The sequence below is a fragment of the Lithobates pipiens genome, unplaced genomic scaffold (assembly GCF_037356315.1).
Source record: "Lithobates pipiens isolate NorthernLeopardFrog02 unplaced genomic scaffold, aLitPip1_a1.2 Scaffold_19, whole genome shotgun sequence".
NCBI classification, from domain to species: Eukaryota; Metazoa; Chordata; class Amphibia; order Anura; family Ranidae; genus Lithobates; species Lithobates pipiens.
The window spans coordinates 519,362,746-519,381,894 of NW_027507764.1; the positions used below are offsets into that span (position 1 = coordinate 519,362,746).

Genomic DNA, 19,149 nt, shown 5'->3' on the forward strand with positions numbered 1-19,149 from the left:
CATTAAGAAGTACAAAAAATCAATTTTACGACATGTGATAAATGCGGCGAAATCCTGCAATTGCAAAAAATGTTCCCCCCCTTTCATTACTCACTGGCTTAGGAAAATAGAGGACATTAAAAAAAATAGAGGACTTGATCCTCACATCACAAGGTAAACAAGAATTTTTTAAACAAACCTGGGACATCTGGAATACCTTTATATTCTCTCTGGAAGGATGTCGCCTGCTATCGCCTTAGTGCTCTGAGCTTTCCTTGACTGGCCCCTTGGACAGTGGCTGCCATCGTATCTCATCCCCTCTTCTCCTTTCCTGATCTTTCACCCCTTCTCTTTTCTGCCTTCCTCCCCTATCTCTCACCCCCTCCACCCCCTCTCTCTTTTGGAAAAAGTGGAAAATTGGGAATGACGGCCCCACACGCCCCTCTGGATGGATTATGCCGGAGGGACCTGGGGTTTGTGTGACCCTGGATCTTGGTACAGTACTTTATCCGTGCCTTGAATCATTATGATTGATGGAAGGCAGACTCCCATTTGCGAATATACCTGGATCAAGTATTGTTCAGGTGCTTTTTGCTCTGTATTTCTCTGTTATATTATGTACTCGGGGGACCGTCTTCCCCTGTTTGGAGAAAAAAAAAAAGAAGCCTACGACACCTGGTATTCCCAGGCGGTCTCCCATCCAGGCATTAACCAGGCATTAACCAGGCCTGACCCTGCTTAGCCTCCAAGATCAGATGAAATGGAACAGATTCAGGGTGATGTGGCCGTAGCCAATATCTTCAGGCACTCTCAACTCTCTTGACAAATGCCAAGATGGTCACCTTGGGAACAAGCGGAAAAAAATAGGTCAACGGCAACAACATAACAAGAAGCCTACGGCATCTGGAAATCCCAGGCAGTCTCCCATCCAGGGATTAAACTGGTCCCAACCCTGCTTAGCCTCTGAGATCAGATGAGATTGGGCTCTTTCAGGGTGATGTGGCCGTAGGAGATTTCTTCAGGCACTCTCAACCCTCTTGACTAACGCCAAGATGGTCACTTTGGGAAACAAACAAAAAAAAACAAGTTAACGCCAACAACATAAGAAGAAGTCTACAGCACCTAGTATTCCCAGGTGGTCTCCCATCCAGGTATTAACAAGGCCCGACCCTGTTTAGTCTCTGAGATCAGACAAGGCCCGACCCTGTTTAGTCTCTGAGATCAGACGAGACCCTGTTAAGTCTCTGAGATCAGATGAGATCTGGTGCTTTCAGGGTTATGTGGCCATAGGCAAGCTGGACTCTCAACCCTCTTGACAAACACCAAGATGGTCACCTTGGTAAACAAACAAAACAAAAACAAGTCAACGCCAACAACATAAAAAGAATCCTACAGCACCTAGTATTCCCAGGTGGTCTCCAATCCAGGTACTAGCAAGGCCCAACCTTGGGAAAAAAGACAGGTCAATGTCAACAACATAAAAAGAAGAATACGGCACCTGGTATTCCAACGCCATCTCCCATACAGGTACTAACTAGGCCCAACCCTTCTTAGCCTCAGAGATGAGAAGAGATAGGGCTCTTTCAGGGTGATGCTGTTGTAAGCGATCTCTTTGGGCACTCTCAACCCTCTTGACAAATGCCAAGATGGTCACCTTGGGAAACAAGCGGGAAAAAAAACGAATCAACGCCAACAACATAAAAAGAAGCTTACAATAACTGGTATTCCCAGGTGGTCTCCCATCCAGGTACTAACCAGGCCTGACTCTTCTTAGCCTCCAAGATCAGACAAGATTGGGTGCTTTCAGAGTGATGTGGCCATAGGCAATCTCTTCAGGCACTCTCAACCCTCTTGACAAACACCAAGATGGTGACCTTGGGAAACAAGCTAAAAAAAAACAGGTCAACGCCAACAACATAAAAAGAAGCCTACGACACCTGGTAATCCCAGGCGGTCTCCCATCCACGTACTAACAAGGCCCGACTCTTCTTAGCCTCCAACATTAAACGAGATCAGGTGCGTTCAGGGTGATGTGCCTGTAGGCAATCCCTTCAGGCACTTTCAACCCGCTTGACAAACGCCAAGATGGTCACCTTGGGAAACAAGCAAAAAAAAACTAAGTCAATGCCAACAACTTAAAAAAAAAAGCCTATGCCATTGAGAAATCCCAGGCAGTCTCCCATCCAGATACTAACCAGGTCCCAACCCTGCTTAGCCTCTGAGATCAAATGAGATTGGGCTCTTTCAGGGTGATGCGGCCATAGTAGATTTTTTCAGGCACGCTCAACCCTCTTGACAAACGCCAAGATGGTCACCTTGGGAAGCAAACAAAAAATCAAGTCAACGCCAACAACATAAAAAGAAGCCTACAGCACCTAGTATTCCCAGGCGGTCTCCCATCCAGGTATTACCAAGCGCGACCCTTTCTAGCCTCTGAGATCAGAGGAGATTGGGTGCTTTCAGGGTGATGTGCCCATAGGCAATCTCTTTGGGCACTCTCATCCCTCTTGAAAAATGCCAAGTTAGTCACCCTGGGAAACAAGCGAAAAAAAACAGGTCAACGCCAACAACATGAAATGAAGAATATGGCACCTGGTATTCCAAGGCCGTCTCCCATTCAAGTACTAACTAGGCCCAACCCTTCTTAGCCTCCAAGATCAGAAGAGATAGGGTGCTTTCAGGGTGATGCTGCTGTAAGCGATCTCTTTGGGCACTCTCAACCCTCTTGACAAATGCCAAGATGATCACTTTGGGAAACAAGCGGAAAAAAAACAGGTCAACACCAACAACATAAAAAGAAGCCTGCGGCATCTGGAAAACCCAGGTGGTCTCCCATCCAGGTACAAATCAGGCCCAACCCTGCTTAGCCTCTGAGACCAGACGAGATTGGGTGCTTTCAGGGTGTTGTGCCCATAGGCAATTTCTTTGTGCACTCTCAACCCTCTTGACAAATGGCAAGATGGTCACCTTGGGATAAAAGGGAAAAAAAAACAGGTCAACGCCGACAACATAATGAGAAGCCTACGGCACCTGGTATTCCCAGGCTGTCTCCCATCCAGGTACTAACCAGGCCCATCGCTGCTTAGCCTCCGAGATCAGATGAGATTGGGCTCTCTCAGGGTGATTTGGCTGTAGGCACTCTCTTTGGGCACTCTGAAGCCTCTTGACAAAGGCCAAGATGCTCACCTTGGGAAACAAGCTAATAAAAACAGGTCAAAGCCAACAACATAAAAAGAAGCCTACGGCATCCAGTATTCCAAGGCGATCTCTCAATCAAGACACTAACCAGGCCAGATCCTTCTATGGCACCTGGTCTTCCCAGGCAGTCTCCCATCCAGGTACTAACCAGGCCTGACACTGCTTAGCCTCTGAAATCAGACGAGATCGGGTGCTTTCAGGGTGATGTGGCTGTAAGCGTTCTCTTCAAGACACGCCCAACCCTCTTGACAAATGCCAAGATGGTCGCCTTGAGAAACAAGCGAAAAAAAAAAGGTCAAATCCAACAACATAAAAAATAGGATTTTTATATACAGCTTACCTGTAAAATCCTTTTCTTGAGAGTACATCACGGGACACAGGAGCTTCATTACATAGTGGGTTATATAGGCACATCTGGTGATTGGACACTGGTTAACCCCCAATTAAGGAGAATTCCTCCCCTATATAACCCCTCCCATATGGGAGGCACCTCAGTTTTGTAGCAAAGCAATAGGAAACCACGTAAAACCCAAGAGGGGTGGGAGCTCTGTGTCCCGTGATGTACTCTCAAGAAAAGGATTTTACAGGTAAGCTGTATATAAAAATCCTATTTTCTTGATCATACATCACGGGACACAGGAGCTTCATTACATAGTGGGATGACCCAAAGCAATGCTCACATTGAGGGGAGGGAGACACAGATCATAATATATAGACCGCCAAGGACCGGAGGACCTAAACTGCAGCCTGCAGTACACTGCGCCCAAAGGCGATATCCTCTTGCCCTCTGACATCCACCTGATATAATCTGGTGAATGTGTGGACTGATGACCAAGTTGCAGCCTTACAGATCTGAGCCAGGGAGGCCTGGTGATGCACTGCCCAAGAAGCACTTACAGCCCTAGTTGAGTGCGCTTTCACTTGAAAAGGAGGGATCTTCCCTTTAACACTATAGGCCTGAGAAATAATCTGTCTAATCGACCTTGAGAGAGTGAATTTTGATGCCACCTGACCCTTCCTAGGGCCTTCCGGCAAAATAAATAAGCAATCAGTTTTCCTTATCTGAGCAGTTGCCTGAAGATAGATACCGATTGCCCTTACCACATCCAAAGTGTGCAAAGATTCTTCTTCTGCGGACTGTGGGTCCGGAAAAAAGGATGGTAGGCTTACATCTTGATTCAAATGGAATCCTGAAACCACCTTAGGCAGAAAGGAACTGTTGGGACGCATTACCACCAGGTCCTTATGAATAATTAGATACGGTTCTTTACTGGAGAGAGCTGCTAGTTCTGACACTCTTCTAGCCGTGGATATGGCTACCAAGAAAACCAATTTTTTAGTCAAAAGAACTAACGAAGCCTGATGCAAAGGTTCAAAAGGTTGCCCCTGCAAAGCTAAGAGAACCAAATTCAGATCCCATGGACATACCGGAGGTTTGACTGGCGGCCTTATCCGCATAGCCCCCTGGATGAAAGCCCGCACCAGGGAATGCGATGCAAGTGGTTTCTGAAAAAACACTGACAAGGCCGAAATATGCACCTTGATAGTGCTTACGGCCAAATTAATTTATAGGCCTGACTGGAGGAAGGCCAAGATCCTGCTAATGACATACTTTCTAGGATGACATTCCCTGAGTTCACAACAGGAAACATATGCCCTCCAGATTTTGTAGTAAATAAGCCTGGAGGCTGGCTTTCTGGCATTGACCAGAGTAGAAAGGACTGGCCCCGAAAGCCCACGGTCTCTCAGAATGTGGGTCTCAGCAGCCAAACCGTCAAATTCAGACTGTGTAAAGCAGGATGGTAAATTGGACCCTGTGAGAGCAGATCTGGCCGGAGAGGGAGGATCCACGGCCTGCCTACTGCCAACTTCATGATCTCTGCATACCAAGCCAGGGCTACCAAAAGAAGCGACTTTGTTTCCCTCTTGACTCTTCCCAGGAACCGCGACAGAAGCGGGCACGGGGGGAAGGCATGAATCAAATTGTACTGATCCCAGGGAACTGTCAGAGTATCCGACCCCTGAGCGAGTGTATCTCTTGTCCTTGACACAAATTTGTCCAGTTTTCTGTTGAACCTGGACGCAAACAGATCTACGTCTGGAGTACCCCACCTGCGACATATGTTCCAAAACACGTCGGGGTGCAGAGCCCATTCTCCTGGGCACAACTGCTGGCAGCACAGAAAATCTGCTTGCCAATTTTCCACTCCTGGAATGAAGACTGCAGAAAGGCATGAAACATGCCTTTCTGCCCAGACAAGTATGCGATTCACCTCTTTTTGCGCAACCAGACTCCTGGTACTGCCCTGGTGATTGATATTGGCCACTGCTGTGGCATTGTCGGACTGAACCCGAACAGGGAGACCCCGTAGTCTGAACGACCAGTTTATGAGAGCCATATAAACTGCCCGGATCTCCAAGACATTTATGGGCAATAGCTTCTCGATCGCAGACCATTTCCACTGCGAGCATGTCTCCTCCAACACTGCTCCCCAGCCTGTCAGGCTGCCATTTGTCATAATAATCTTCCATGGAAGAGGAAGAAAAGTTTTGCCTTTCAGCAAATTCTCGGTTTGTAACCACCAGACGAGGCTCTTGCGTGTCCCTGGGGATAGACGCATAGGAAGATCCAAGGACTGGGGCTTCCTGTTCCAAGCGGCAAGGATGCATCTTTGCAGTTGGGCGAATGGAACGGTTTAGAAGGAGGCGACCATTTTCCCTAAAGCCGCGTACACACGACCAGACTTATGTCCGACAGACTTTCGAAGGAGTTCTGACGGAGTTCCGGCAGAGTTCTGACTGACTTTCCGAATGAGCGGACTTGGGCACACACAATCACACCAAACTCCGATGGATTCGAACGTGATGACGTACGACTCGACTCGAATAAGGAAGTTCATAGCCAGTAGCCAATAGCTGCACTAGCGTCGGTTTTAGTCCGTCGAAATAGCATACACACTAGCGAATTTCTCGGTAGGAACTGGGTCCGGCAGAGTTCTGTCGGAAGAATTTGAAGCATGTTCCATTTCTAAAGTCTGTCAGACTTTTGCGAATCAAAAGTCCGTTGCAGCCCACACACGATGGAATAGTCTGCCGGAATCATTCCGTCAGACTTTGGATGTTGAAAAGTCCGGTCGTGTGTACGGGGCATAATAGTCTCATGCACAACCGAATGGGGGAAGATCTTCTGCCCAGAATTAGGCGCACCAGATCCCCAATGGCCAAGGCTTTTGGCCTTGGTAGAAACACCTTGCCCTGAGCAGTGTCGATAACCATACCCAGGTATTCCAACCTGGTAGCAGGCTGTAGGGACGACTTTTCTAGGTTTATAATCCAACCTAGGCGTTCCAGGTGTTCTAGCGTTCTGGTAACACGGTGGTTCAGGAGCGCTACTGTTTTCTCTATGAGAAGCAAATAGTCTAGATAAGCCATGACGGATATACCCTGAGCTCTTAGGTTTGCCAAGAGAGGGTCCAGAATCTTTGTGAAGACTCGAGGGGCCGTAGCTAGCCCGAACGGCAAGGCCACAAATTGAAAATGGCGCCGCTCTACCGCGAACCTTAGATACTTTTGGTGTGCGGGAAAAATTGGCACATGGAGATATGCATCCTTGATGTCTATTGATGCCATAAACTCTCCCCCTTGCAGGGAGGAGACCACAGTGCAAATTGACTGTATTCAGAAGGACCGGATGCGTAAAAACTGGTTCAGATCCTTCAGATCCAGGATAGATCTGACACTTCCATTTGGCTTTGGAACGGTGAAGAGATTCGAGTAAAACCCTGAACCCTGTTCTTTTGGGTCCACTTCTACTATCACCCTCTGGGATAGTAGTGATCTAAGGCCAGAAATAGCGGTCTTTGCTTTACTGGGTCCCTGGGGATCCTTGACCTTAGAAAGCGAGAAGGTGGAATCTCCTGAAACTCCAGCTTGTAGCCCAGAGATACCGAAGAGACCACCCACTCGTCCCGGATCTCTTCCTGCCAGGCTTCTGCAAACTGCAGGAGCCTTCCCCCCACTTGGCCGAGCGGGGGCGCCCCTTCACAAGGAAGCTTTCGGGCTCTGCTTGGCAGGCTTTCGCCCCCAGGATTTCTTCTGCCCCTGGGCCCGGCCTTGAGCCTTTCTTGGAGAGGGGGGTTGAGAAGGCCGTCGCCACTGCTTAGAGCTTGATGCTCTGGGAGAAAGAGAACGCCTAAATGATGGACGTTTGCTCCTTTTGACTGAAAGGAGAGTAGATTTACCCCCTGAAATTTTTTGGACGAATTTGTCTAATTCTTCTCCAAACAAACATTCCCCTTTAAACGGGAACCCAATCAAATGCTTCTTGCATGATAGCTCAGCTGCCCAATTCTTTAGCCATAGGGCCCTTCGCATGTGTACCAACAGGAGAGACAAACGAGATGCTTGTTGGACAGAATCCAAAATCGCATCAATCATGAAACACAGAATTTGAGGTATTTCTGCATAATTCTCCACTTCCTCACTGGGAAGGAGGCCAAGCATCTGCTTAACCTGTTCGTTGAGGAACTGACACAACCCCACAGCTGCGACTGTAGGTTGCACTACAGCGCCAGTCATGGAAAAGGAGGCTTTTTTTTTTTTTATTGAAAAACAAACTTTATTGAAAGGAGCAGAAAACAGGGTAAAAAGCAGACATAGCAAACATGCCATCGGTACAGAGGGTAACATAGGCCAACATGGCCAAGGCAGTATTGCCTATATGAGTACAGTAGATTATCTGTGCTGTAGAAAAATAAACACTCATCATTGGCAAAGTCATTATAGAGCCATTGTGTATCAGCCGGGGTAGGGGGAGCAAGCAGAGAAAAAAAAAAGAGAAAATTAATACAAAAGTAACTGAAAAGGGGGGGGAAGGAGGAGGAGAGGAAAATAATAAGAGGAGGCCCAATGGGTGGAAGATACACAGAAAGGGAGAGGCAGAGGGGGGAGGGGGGTAAGGGAGCAATATAGCAGCAAATCAGGTACATGTCTCCCCATCTTCCAACCATCTACCCCAGATCTGCTCATATTTAAGTGGACATCCTCTATGTGCATAAATCAATTTCTTATATGGAAGGGTATCGTTGATCTCCTTCTTCCAGCACTGGACCGTGGGGGGGAGGGCCTGCATCCAGCCACGAGCAATCCCTTTTCTCGCCAGGAACAGCGTTTCATGTAAAAAGGTGCGAAGAGGTTTGTCAGCGTCTAACTCCGGCAACAGACCAAGCAGGCACATCTTCGGGTCAAGGCTAGCAGGAGAGCCCATCCGATCATGGAGAAAGCGAATCACCTGTATCCAGTATGTTTGGATAACCGGACAGGACCATATGAGGTGATAGAAGGCGCCTGGGGTGTGGTCGCATAAGCGGCATCCCGGATTATACATTGGTTTAAACCGTGCTATCCTCTGGGGAGTCAAGTATGTCCTATGAATGATGTACAACTGCGTAAGGCGGTCCGACAGCTTGGGGGAAACTCTCTTCACATCCCCCAAGACTTCATCCCACTCCTCATCCTCAATTATTCCAAAATCCACCTCCCATCGGGTCTTAGCAGCATATGCCAATGTCACGGTGCCTGGGAGACGGATGGTGGAGTAGAGGGCGGAAATCAACCTGGTTGGCTCATCACCTTTAATTATATCAACTATAGGAGGGACTGTCAGGGTTGGGTTGGAGCCGGCGAATTGAGTCTATAAAGCATGTCGGAGCTGTAAGTACCTGAAAAGGACATGGTTAGGGAGTGAGAATTCTTCCTTTAATGTTTGAAATGATTTGAGCCCAGCGTTAGTCATAGTTTGGTGCACGTATAGGATCCCATAACGTATCCAGACCGCGGGGTCTGGAACGGACAACAGTTCGGGCAAATGAGTGTTGAACCAGAGAGGTGTATAGGAATGGACCTGCGGGGTCCCGATTTTTTTCAGGGCCGTCCGCCAGATCCTCCAGTGATGTGTGAGCATGTCTACTTTGTGATGGGGGGAATGTCCTGACAATGAGGCCCCAGGGGACCGACTGAAGTGGGGTATGGGCCGGGTCGCCCGGACGTTGGCAAAGTAGTGTCTGGTATCTTGGTAGCTCGCTCTTGTCAAAATGATAAAAGTGGGACAATTGGGAGGCAAGATAGTAATCCTGGAAATCTGGAAGAGCAGCCCCTCCCAATATCGTTGGATTCTTCAGAATTTTCCAAGACAATTTGTGTCTGCTGTGACCCCATACAAATGAATTAAGAATTCATTCGATTGTTTTGAAAAACTTTTGTGGTATGTATAGGGGTGCATGCCACACCAAATAAAGTATCTTAGGTAGAAGTATCATTTTGACCAGACTGATGTGTCCCATAACACCTAGAGGTAGTCTGGCCCAGGTTTGTGTCTTGTTCTTGATCAGGGTATACAGGGGTTCAATGTTTAGAGGCACGTAGTCTGACGTCTTCTCTGAAGGGTGCTTGGGGAGTAGGAGCCAAAAAGGTGTAACACCATCATGGCTGAGCAGGGGGTAGCTCCGCCCGCCATAGGGATGATTGCTTAAAGTATAGTAGAAAAGGTGTGGACGTCGCGTAGCCTACGGTCTTCCCCAGGCGCTCTGCAGGTATAAAGGAGGCAGGGAGCGCATGCCGGCAAGGTCGCCCGGAGTCGATAAGCATGCTGTAAGAGCCGGAACTAGCGTTAAAGGAATTTCCGGGTTAGCCCCCAGGTTCCGCAAAGGGCCGTCAGTTGTAATGGGCCCATCAACGGCTTAATCAAAAAGTCATGGGCGCCCAGGTAGGGTAGCATGTTCAGTCTCGGTGTTCCCTCTGGTCAATCCAGGTGGACGCCAGTGCAGGATCTTCAAAAAAGAGGGTTCGGCCCTCGTGTTCCACGCAAAGCTTCGCAGGATACAACATTGCGTATTTGAGGTGTAGAACACGAAGGCGTAGTTTAACATCCTGAAACCTGGAGCGCTGCCGCTGTACCTCACTGGAGAAGTCTGGAAATACTGCCACATGCGTATTGGTATGAGGGATATTACCCCTTTCTCTGGTCAGGCGGAGGATTTTGTCGCGGTCCCGGAAATTAAGAAATTTCGCTATCAAGGTGCGCGGTGGGGCTCCCTGGGGAGGAGGACGAGCAGGAATGCGATGGGCCCTCTCCACCGCGAACATCACTGAAAATGCCTCTCTGCCGAAGGTGGAGGTCAGGAGATTTTCAAGGAAACCCGCCGGGTCGCTGCCCTCAGCCGACTCAGGGAGGCCAATAAAGCGGAGATTGCACCTCCGAAGGCGGTTCTCCATGTCGTCCTGTTTTGCGCTAAGCTGTTGCAACTGGCGGCGTACCTCGTCAGTGGTGTGTTGCAGGGGATGTATGATGTCCTCAGCTCTACTGATGCGGGTCTCTGTCTCCGCCACGCGGTCCCGGAGGGTGGAGAGGTCTTGCTGGATGAGGGACACATCAATTTTAACCTCCTCAATTTTGGAGGTGAGCGTGCTCTGGCACAGGGCGATGGCATCGAAGACTTGGTTAGTGGCTGACGCAGAGTGGTCTGCGTCAGAGGGAGCTCTGGCGCCATCCCTGGCCCGGTGCTCCTCCTCATGGCGGCGGTACCTGGCAAGCTTGTCAGCGGCCTCGGCTGACTTTTTAGGAGGGGACATGGTCCAGAAGTGGTCCGAGGTGTTCCAATATGGCCGCTGTGTATTAGGCCAACCTCTTAAATTCCCCGCTCACAACAGCTGTACAGTGCCGCAATTAAGGTTATGGACTGTGTTCAAAAGGATCAGCGGCTGCAGCGGGAATAAACCGGGGACAGGACGGTCAGGGGGTTACAGATCACTGGGCACAGTACCTCAGCGGGTATAGCAAGATGGCCACTGCTCCTAGGCCCAGGCCGGTCCCACAGGCTGTCCCACCAGTCGCAGGAAGATAAAGGGGCACTTCACAGGTGGTAGAAAGCAATCGGTGGCCACAGCAGAGAGATGCAAGTTTGCAGGCAGTCATAAATGTAGAGGCCGCCTCGGGTGTAGCAAGATGGCCGCCGGCAGAGGGACCAGGCCGAAGCCGCGGACTGTCCCACCGGTCTCCGTCCGAAAAATAGGTCCCACACCCGCGGCCGAGGGCGATCCGGCAGCCGGGAGTGCTGCGGGGCAGCTCTGGAGTAGCCTAGGGGGCTGGGGAGGCCGGAGAGCCGCCGCCGGGTGTAGCAAGATGGCCGCCGCTCCGGCGCCTAGGTCGAAGCCACGGACCTTCCTACAGGCCGTCCCCGAACGGGGAAATCCTACCAGAACGGCTCCGCGCAGCGCCCGAACGGGCGGATGGCTCCAGGAGTATTGCGGGGGAGAAGGCAGGGACGTCCAGGCACAGTACCAAGGCAGGATGTTGCAGGATGGAGGTTGCAGGAGTGTGGATGAGCGGAGCTCCTACTGCAGACGTCCAACTCCATTGCAGCTCAGGCCACGCCCCCCGGAAAGGAGGCTTTTAATAATGGTTCCAGCTTCTTATCAGTTGGATCTTTAAATACCTGAGCATTATCCAAAGGACAGGTCAGGTTTCTATTCACGCAAGAAACAGCCGCATCGACAGATGGGACCCCCCATATCTTTTTTTTTTATCAGAAAAAGTTTTTATATGAAAACATAATGTCACAAGACATCCACAACAATGACCACACAGTGTACAAATTTTAAACTTCTCACCAGGTGGTATTTGACACCATCAAAGCTGCATAAATGTTTCCCCTCTTCCTCGAACATATGCTGGAGGTTTGGAGAAGAAGAGGGCACGTTGCTCCACATTTTTTGGTCCTGCCCCAGCTTGGTGGACTTCTGGACAGAGATCCGATGCATAACACAAAAATTCACAGACTTCTCCATCCCGGAAGAGGCTGCATTCTTTCTCTTGCACCATTCACAGATTCCCATTAAGAAGTACAAAAAAATCAATTTTACGACATGTGATAAATGCGGCGAAATCCTGCATCCCTCTCAATTGGAAAAAATGTTCCCCCCCTTTCATTACTCACTGGCTTAGGAAAATAGAGGACATTAAAAAAAATGGAGGACTTGATCCTCACATCACAAGGTAAACAAGAATTTTTTAAACAAACCTGGGACATCTGGAATACCTTTATATTCTCGCTGGAAGGATGTCGCCTGCTATCACCTTAGTGCTCTGAGCTTTCCTTGACTGGCCCCTTGGACAGTGGCTGCCATTGTGTCTCGTCCCCTCTTCTCCTTTCCTGATCTTTCACCCCTTCTCTTTTCTGCCTTCCTCCCCTATCTCTCACCCCCTCCACCCACTCTCTCTTTTGGAAAAAGTGGAAAATTGGGAATGACGGCCCCACCCCCCCTCTGGATGGATTAGTCTACAGCACCTAGTATTCCCAGGTGGTCTCTCATCCAGGTATTAACAAGGGCCGACCCTGTTTAGTCTCTGAGATCAGACGAGATCTGGTGCTTTCAGGGTTATGTGGCCATAGGCAAGCTCTTCAGGCACTCTCAACCCTCTTGACAAACACCAAGATGGTCACCTTGGTAAACAAACAAACCAAAAACAAGTCAATGCCAACAACATAAAAAGAAGCCTACAGCACCTAGTATTCCCAGGTTGTCTCCAATCCAGGTACTAGCAAGGCCCAACCCTGTTTAGCCTCTGAGATCAGAGGAGATCGGGCGCTTTCAGGGTTATGTGCCCATATGCAATCTCTTTGGGCACTCTCAACCCTCTTGACAAATGTCAAGATAGTCACCTTGAGATACAAGCGAAAAAAGACAGGTCAATGTCAACAACATAAAAAGAAGAATACGGCACCTGGTATTCCAACGCCATCTCCCATCCAGGTACTAACTAGGCCCAACGCTTCTTAGCCTCAGAGATGAGAAGAGATAGGGCTTTTTCAGGGAGATGCTGCTGTAAGCGATCTCTTTGGGCACTCTCAACCCTCTTGACAAATGCCAAGATGGTCACCTTGGGAAACAAGCGGAAAAAAACAAACAAATCAATGCCAACAACATAAAAGAAGCCTACAATAACTGGTATTCCCAGGTGGTCTCCCATCCAGGTACTAACCAGGCCTGACTCTTCTTAGCCTCCAAGATCAGACAAGATTGGGTGCTTTCAGAGTGATGTGGCCATAGGCAATCTCTTCAAGCACTCTCAACCCTCTTGACAAACACCAAGATGGTGACCTTGGGAAACAAGCTAAAAAAAAAACAGGTCAACGCCAACAACATAAAAAGAAGCCTTCGACACCTGGTATTCCCAGGCGGTCTCCCATCCACGTACTAACAAAGCCCGACTCTTCTTAGCCTCCAACATCAAATGAGATCGGGTGCTTTCAGGGTGATGTGCCCGTAGGCAATCCCTTCAGGCACTTTCAACACTTTTGACAAACGCCAAGATGGTCACCTTGGGAATCAAGCAACAACTTAAAAAAAAAGCCTATGGCATTGAGAAATCCCAGGCGGTCTCCCATCCAGGTACTAACCAGGTCCCAACCCTGCTTAGCCTCTGAGATCAAATGAGATTGGGCTCTTTCATTGTGATGCAGCTATAGTAGATTTTTTTCAGGCACGCTCAACCCTCTTGACAAACGCCAAGATGGTCACCTTGGGAAGCAAACAAAAAATCAAGTCAACGCCAACAACATAAAAAGAAGCCTACAGCACCTAGTATTCCCAGGCGGTCTCCCATCCAGGTATTAACAAGGCACGACCCTTTCTAGCCTCTGAGATCAGAGGAGATTGGGTGCTTTCAGGGTGATGTGCCCATAGGCAATCTCTTTGAGCACTCTCATCCCTCTTGAAAAATGCCAAGATAGTCACCCTGGGAAACAAGCAAAAAAAAAACAGGTCAACGCCAACAACATGAAAAGAAGAATATGGCACCTGGTATTCCAAGGCCATCTCCCATTCAAGTACTAACTAGGCCCAACCCTTCTTAGCCTCCGAGATCAGAAGAGATAGGGTGCTTTCAGGGTGATGCTCTTTCAGGGTGATGCTGCTCTAAGCGATCTCTTTAAGCACTCTCTACCCTCTTGACAAATGCCAAGATAATCACTTTGGGAAACAAGCGAAAAAAAACAGGTCAACACCAACAACATAAAAAGAAGCCTGCGGCATCTGGAAAACCCAGGCGGTCTCCCATCCAGGTACAAACCAGGCCCAACCCTGCTTAGCCTCTGAGACCAGACGAGATTGGGTGCTTTCAGGGTGTTGTGCCCGTAGGCAATTTCTTTGTGCACTCTCAACCCTCTTGACAAATGGCAAGATGGTCACCTTGGGAAAAAAGGGAAAAAAAACAGGTCAACGCCGACAACATAATGAGAAGCCTACGGCACCTTGTATTCCCAGGCTGTCTCCCGTCCAGGTACTAACCAGGCCCATCGCTGCTTAGCCTCCAAGATCAGATGAGATTGGGCTCTCTCAGGGTGATTTGGCCGTAGGCACTCTCTTTGAGCACTCTGAAGCCTCTTGACAAAGGCCAAGATGCTCACCTTGGGAAACAAGCTAAAAAAAACAGGTCAAAGCCAACAACATAAAACGAAGCCTACGGCATCCGGTATTCCCAGGCGATCTCCCAATCAAGACACTAACCAGGCCAGATCCTTCTATGGCACCTGGTCTTCCCAGGCAGTCTCCCATCCAGGTACTTACCAGGCCTGACACTGCTTAGTCTCTGAAATCAGATGAGATCGGGTGCTTTCAGGGTGATATGGCCGTAAGCATTCTCTTCAAGACACGCCCAACACTCTTGACAAACGCCAAGATGGTCGCCTTCAGAAACAAGCGATAAAAACAGGTCAAAGCCAACAACATAAAAAGAAGCCTATGGCACCTGGTATTCCCAGGCAGTCTCCCATCCAGGTACTAACCAGGCCTGACACTGTTTAGCCTCCGAGATCAGACGAGATTGGGCGCTTTCAGGGTGATGGGGCCGTAGGTGATCTCTTCGGGCACTCTCAACCCTCTTGACAAATGCCAAGATGGTCACTTTGGGAAACAAGTGAAAAAAAAAAACAGGTCAAGGCCAATAACATAAAAAGAAGCCTACGGCACCTGTTATTCCCAGACGTTCTCCTATCCTGGTATTAACCAGGCCGTACACTGCTAGGCCTCTGAGATCAGATGAGATTGTGCGCTTTCAGGGTGATGTGGCCATAGGTGTTCTATTCAGACACTCTCAACCCTCTTGACAAATGCCAAGATGGTCATCTTGGGAAAAAAGTGAAAAAAAAACAGGTCAACACCAACAGCATAGACCCTGGCGGTCTCCCATCTGACCCTGACCCTGCTTAGCCTCTGAGATCGGGCACTTTCAGGGTGATGTGGCCTTAGGCGAACGCTTCGGGACATACTCAAAACTCTTGACAGATGCTAAAATGGTCACCTTGGGAAACAAGCGGAAAAAAAACAGGTCAAAGCCAATAATATAAAAACATTCCTACGGCACCTGTAATTAGGTACTATCCAGACCGGACCCTGCTTAGCCTCTGAGATCAGATGAGATCGGGCGCTTTCAGGGTGATGTGGCCGTAGGAGATTTCTTTGGGCTCTCTCAGCCCTCTTGACAAATACCAAGATGGTCACCTTGGGAAACAAGCGGAAAAAAAAAACATGTCAACGCCAACAGCATAAAAGGAAGCCTACGGCACCTGGTATTCCCAGTCGGTCTCCCATCCAGTTACTAATCAGGCCCGACAATGCTTAGCCTCCGAGATCAGACAACATCGGGCACTTTCAGGGTGATTTGGCCGTAGGCACTTTCTTTGGGCACTCTCACCCTCTTGACAAACGCCAAGATGGTCATCTTGGGAAACAAGCGAAAAAAAACAGGTCAACGCCAACAACATAAAAAATAGGATTTTTATATACAGCTTACCTGTAAAATCCTTTTCTTGAGAGTACATCACGGGACACAGGAGCTTCATTACATAGTGGGTTATATAGGCACCTCTGGTGATTGGACACTGGTTAACCCCAAATTAAGGACAATTCCTCCCCTATATAACCCCTCCCATATGGGGGGCACCTCAGTTTTGTAGCAAAGCAATAGGAAACCACGTAAAACCCAAGAGGGGTGGGAGCCCTGTGTCCCGTGATGTACTCTCAAGAAAAGGATTTTACAGGTAAGCTGTATATAAAAATCCTATTTTCTTGATCATACATCACGGGACACAGGAGCTTCATTACATAGTGGGATGACCCAAAGCAATGCTCAGATTGAGGGGAGGGAGACACAGATCATAATATATAGACCGCCAAGGACCGGAGGACCTAAACTGCAGCCTGCAGTACACTGCGCCCAAAGGCGATATCCTCTTGCCCTCTGACATCCACCTGATAGAATCTGGTGAATGTGTGGACTGATGACCAAGTTGCAGCCTTACAGATCTGAGCCAGGGAGGCCTGGTGATGCACTGCCCAAGAAGCACTTACAGCCCTAGTTGAGTGCGCTCTCACTTGAAAAGGAGGGATCTTCCCTTTAACACTATAGGCCTGAGAAATAATCTGTCTAATCCACCTTGAGAGAGTGGATTTTGATGCCGCCTGGCCCTTCCTAGGGCCTTTCGGCAAAATAAATAAGCAACCAGTTTTCCTTATCTGAGCAGTTGCCTGAAGATAGATACTGATTGCCCTTACCACATCCAAAGTGTGCAAAGATTCTTCTTCTGCGGACTGTGGGTCCGGAAAAAAGGATGGTAGGCTTACATCTTGATTCAAATGGAATCCTGAAACCACCTTAGGCAGAAAGGACCTGTTGGGACGCATTACCACCAGGTCCTTATGAATAATTAGATACGGTTCTTTACTGGAGAGAGCTGCTATTTCTGACACTCTTCTAGCCATGGATATGGCTACCAAGAAAACCAATTTTTTAGTCAAAAGAACTAACGAAGCCTGATGCAAAGGTTCAAAAGGTTGCCCCTGCAAAGCTGAGAGAACCAAATTCAGATCCCATGGGCATACCGGAGGTTTGACTGGCGGCCTTATCCGCATAGCCCCCTGGATGAAAGCCCGCAGCAGGGAATGTGATGCAAGTGGTTTCTGAAAAAACACTGACAAGGCCGAAATATGCACCTTGATAGTGCTTACGGCCAAATTCATTTCTAGGCCTGACTGGAGGAAAGCCAAGATCCTGCTAATGACATACTTTCTAGGATGACATTCCCTGAGTTCACAACAGGAAACATATGCCCTCCAGATTTTGTAGTAAATAAGCCTGGAGGCCGGCTTTCTGGCATTGACCAGAGTAGAAAGGACTGGCCCCGAAAGCCCACGGTCTCTCAGAATGTGGGTCTCTGCAGCAAAACCGTCAAATTCAGACTGTGTAAAGCAGGATGGTAAATTGGACCCTGTGAGAGCAGATCTGGCTGGAGAGGGAGGATCTACGGCCTGCCTACTGCCAACTTCATGATCTCTGCGTACCACGGTCGCCTGGGCCAAGCCGGGGCTACCAAAAGAAGTGACTTTGTTTCCCTCTAGACTCTTCCAAGGAACCGCGACAGAAGCGGGCACGGGGGGAAGGCATGAATCAAATTGTACTGATCCCAGGGAACTGTCAGAGCATTCGACCCCTGAGCGAGTGTATCTCTTGTCCTTGACACGAATTTGTCCAGTTTTCTGTTGAACCTGGACGCAAACAGATCTATGTCTGGAGTACCCCACCTGCGACATATGTTCCAAAACACGTCGGGGTGCAGAGCCTATTCTCCTAGGCACAACTGCTGGCGGCGCAGAAAATCTGCCTGCCAATTTTCCACTCCTGGAATGAAGACTGCAGAAAGGCATGTTCCATGCCTTTCTGCCCAGACAAGTATGCGATTCACCTCTTTTTGCGCAACCAGACTCCTGGTACCACCCTGGTGATTGATATAGGCCACTGCTGTGGCATTGTCGGACTGAACCCGAACAGGGAGACCCCGTAGTCTGAAAGACCAGTTTATGAGAGCCATATAAACTGCCCGGATCTCCAAGACATTTATGGGCAATAGCTTCTCGATCACAGACCATTTCCACTGCGAGCACGTCTCCTCCAACACTGCTCCCCAGCCTGTCAGGCTGCCATTTGTCATAATAATCTTCCATGGAAGAGGAAGAAAAGTTTTGCCTTTCAGCAAATTCTCGGTTTGTAACGAGACTCTTAGACTCGTTAGACGAGACTCTTGCGTGTCCCTGGGGATAGACGCATAGGAAGATCCAAGGACTGGGGCTTCCTGTTCCAAGCCGCAAGGATGAATCTTTGCAGAGGCCTTGAGTGGAACTGGGCGAATGGAGCGGCCTCGAAGGAGGCGACCATTTTACCTAAGAGTTTCATGCACAACCGAATGGGGGAAGATCTTCTGCCCAGAATTAGGCGCACCAGATCCCCAATGGCCAAGGCTTTTGGCCTTGGTAGAAACACCTTGCCCTGAGCAGTGTCGATAACCATACCCAGGTATTCCAACCTGGTAGCAGGCTGTAGGGACGACTTTTCTAGGTTTATAATCCAACCTAGGCGTTCCAGCTGTTCTAGCGTTCTGGTAACACTGTGGTTCAGGAGCGCTACTGTTTTCTCTATGAGAAGCAAATCGTCTTAGGTTTGCCAAGAGAGGGTCCAGAATCTTTGTGAAGACTCGAGGGGCCGTAGCTAGCCTAAACGGCAAGGCCACAAATTGAAAATGGCGCCGCTCTACCGCAAACCTTAGATTCTTTTGGTGTGCGGGAAAAATTGGCACATGGAGATATGCATCCTTGATGTCTATTGATGCCATAAACTCTCCCCCTTGCAGGGAGGAGACCACAGTGCGAATTGACTGTATTCAGAAGGACCGGATGCGTAAAAAACGGTTCAGATCCTTCAGATCCAGGATAGGTCTGACACTTCCATTTGGCTTTGGAACGGTGAAGAGATTCGAGTAAAACCCTGAACCCTGTTCTTTTGGGTCCACTTCTACTATCACCCCCTGGGATAGTAAGTGATCTAAGGCCAGGAATAGCGGTCTTTGCTTTACTGGGTCCCTG

At 48.9% G+C, this 19,149-nt stretch overlaps 8 pseudogenes; all 8 read right to left on the reverse strand.

The window, feature by feature from the left end:
• Positions 1-1,685: 1,685 nt before the first annotated feature.
• On the reverse strand, positions 1,686-1,804 carry LOC143998758 (5S ribosomal RNA; annotated as a pseudogene).
• Positions 1,805-2,997: 1,193 nt separating this feature from the next.
• LOC143998512 (5S ribosomal RNA) lies at positions 2,998-3,116 on the reverse strand (annotated as a pseudogene).
• Positions 3,117-12,728: 9,612 nt separating this feature from the next.
• LOC143998948 (5S ribosomal RNA) lies at positions 12,729-12,847 on the reverse strand (annotated as a pseudogene).
• A 320-nt stretch (positions 12,848-13,167) lies between these two features.
• On the reverse strand, positions 13,168-13,286 carry LOC143998487 (5S ribosomal RNA; annotated as a pseudogene).
• A 1,188-nt stretch (positions 13,287-14,474) lies between these two features.
• Positions 14,475-14,593, reverse strand: LOC143998604 (5S ribosomal RNA; annotated as a pseudogene).
• A 160-nt stretch (positions 14,594-14,753) lies between these two features.
• Positions 14,754-14,872, reverse strand: LOC143999244 (5S ribosomal RNA; annotated as a pseudogene).
• A 99-nt stretch (positions 14,873-14,971) lies between these two features.
• LOC143998628 (5S ribosomal RNA) lies at positions 14,972-15,090 on the reverse strand (annotated as a pseudogene).
• A 698-nt stretch (positions 15,091-15,788) lies between these two features.
• On the reverse strand, positions 15,789-15,907 carry LOC143998736 (5S ribosomal RNA; annotated as a pseudogene).
• Positions 15,908-19,149: the final 3,242 nt, after the last annotated feature.